Source organism: Zingiber officinale, chromosome 2B (genome assembly GCF_018446385.1).
Source record: "Zingiber officinale cultivar Zhangliang chromosome 2B, Zo_v1.1, whole genome shotgun sequence".
NCBI classification, from domain to species: domain Eukaryota; kingdom Viridiplantae; phylum Streptophyta; class Magnoliopsida; order Zingiberales; family Zingiberaceae; genus Zingiber; species Zingiber officinale.
In genome coordinates, this window is record NC_055989.1 from 97,526,809 (window position 1) to 97,529,460 (window position 2,652).

General features: G+C 35.4%; 1 non-coding gene across 1 annotated transcript; it reads right to left on the bottom strand.

The window, feature by feature from the left end:
* Positions 1 to 355: 355 nt before the first annotated feature.
* On the bottom strand, positions 356 to 461 carry LOC122049838. Its single transcript, XR_006131093.1, has one exon. It is a non-coding gene; the product is annotated as a small nucleolar RNA R71 (small nucleolar RNA).
* Positions 462 to 2,652: the final 2,191 nt, after the last annotated feature.

Genomic DNA, 2,652 nt, shown 5'->3' on the forward strand with positions numbered 1-2,652 from the left:
GAAGCTTGTCCCCTCATCAATAAAAGATACATTATCAATTACTACTGAAGCTTTATAGGATAACCTCAAGTATCTTGACATTAAATTCCCATCTAGATTATCAATGAAATTTTGTTCACCCAAAGCATATATTGCTCCAACCTTTACATTTCTTATCCATCGTTTGAGTATATACTTATCAGGTAGTATAAACACTAGGTTGATATGAAAAAAGGTAACATATACTTTCCGTCCTCAAAGCATCAAGGATAAAGCAAGGGTTTGGTTATATTCTCTACGTCCTCAAAGCATCATAAGTTGGGAACAATTGGAGAAGCAATTTCTAAATCATTTTTTCCTCCAAGTAGAATGATTTATATGAGGAATTACATCATAAATTTTGCTCAGGCATATGGAGAATCATTATCTGAAGCATGGAACAGATTCAAGAGTCTACAAAGACAGTGCCCTCATCATGGTTTGGAAAAATGGCTGACCCTGCACATATTCTATAGGGGAATTTCTTTCTCATATAAGTGTTTGTTAGATTCATCAGCTAGAGGTTCTTTTATGGACAAGAGTGTAGATGAAGCATATATGTTAATTGATCAAGTGACATTGAACCTCCATGAATGGTGGAACAAAAGTTGGATGGAATCTCCCTCAGAAATTCAAGAAGTACAAGCCATATATACAAGAGAACCTATCAAACAAAATACAATTCAACCATCCAAGAGTTTTGAAATCCACAAGCCACAGAATGAGGAGTTCAAACATTTGGGGGCGAAGATTGATAGCATTGTTTCAAAATGGTTCAAACAAGATCCTCCTCCTACACAGACAGTGTCTAGTGAATAGTGTAATAATTTTAAGTTGAGAAGTGACAAGAATCATGAAGAACTACTGAAGAAGGATTTGTTTAGAATTGAGGAGAAGAGCAATAGAAGACCTCAAGAACTCATTTCATTACTCCAGGAAGTTCCCAAAGGCCACAAGTACTTTTCCCTCAACAATCGATCACACCTTCACTAGATAAGCAAGTTGGACCTCCTCTGCAAGCTCAAAGGGAATATGTGAAAAAGGAAGTACCTTTCCCAAGACCTTCACTAAAGGTTCCTTTTCCACAAAGGCTAGTGAGGGTCAATGAAAATGAAGACTTTGGCAAATTCTGTAACACTAATATGGTTGAGTGTAGATTTCTGGATGTATATGAAGATAAGGACTCTTCAGATGAGGATTGTGATGATAATGCAGTGGATAACAAGTTTTCAGATCTACCTTCTGGGTTTACAGGGTGTTATGGTGAAATTGAATTTTCAGATGATGAATGTGATGTGGTAGATCAACTTAAAACTAAAAATGAAGTTAGTGATCCTCCTATAGATGATTCTCCCATTGAGGATATTGATGTTGGTTTATTTTTTGATGCTTGTGTTGATGATGATGCTATGAAAGGAAGTGTAGGGAGCTGTGTTGTGGAAGCAGCATCTCAAGAATCACCTCCTTTATCCACACAACCTTCTAAGAGTATGAGAGTTGCAAGGATTGAACATGTTATGGACCAATGTGTAGGGACTTGTGAAATAGAAGCAAAACCCAAAGAATCACCACTTTTAGAGGCACCACCACTTGAGCCAGAGCTAGAGCCAATACAAGATTCAGAAGTCACATCCACATGTTTAGAACTTTCAGGTATCTCTCAGCAAAGTAAGGTTAGTATCTTTTGTGATCTTTTGAAAAATTTCATAGATGTACCAATAGTAGATTTTGTTGGATGTGATTCAATTTGTGATACATACTCAGTTCATCTTAATAAGGTTCTAGTTCTATCTAATATAGCATACTTAGGAGAGGTATGTTTTTCTTTTGGGTGTGCAGATTTTTATGGAGCCTATATTTGGAAGCTCTGACTGAACCATTTTTGACCATCTGAAAGAACTTCAAAGAAGACGAAGATGGAGAGAGTTATACTTTACTCTGTAGCTCCTTTGATGAAAGCTCTCTCTATAATAAGAGCCCTTGGTAGGGGGTGTTGAAATATCTTACCCCTCCAAGAGCGAGATTTCATTGAATCTAATGAGGTGGTTGAGCTAATGACCTTAAACAAGCGCTTCTTGGGAGGCAACCTAAGTTCTTTATTATTTTATTTATGTCTTTAGTTATTTCTTGTTTTCATTTCTTTCCTCATAATAAGCATGTATCCTCTACTTAATTTTTGTTGCTAATTTTCTTTTATAAGACTCAAAGATTAAGAGGAGTATAATTACATGATGGAGAAGTTAATAACATGAGAATTTGGCACACATTATTTGGTAGCTTCTCTTACTTTTAATCTCCTCCACATTATTTTTAGTTTTCATTGGGACAATGAAAAGTTTAAGTTTGGGGGGATGCATTAGATGCATTTGGTTTAGTTTAGTTTTTGCTTATTTCTTTTGTATAATAAATTTTTCCTAGTTGTATCATTCATCACATCATGATTGTTTGTTCCTTAATGCAAAATACTAGCACGTTTCATCTAGATATTTATGTTGTATGATTTGGTATGCTAGTATGCCTATTGATCTTTATTTTCCTATCCATAGTAGCATGAAGTGAGCATTGTTATTACTAGAAGAATTTGAATGTTGGTCTAGTCTTAGGATCTCTTCACATTATGCTTGACTTTGATGG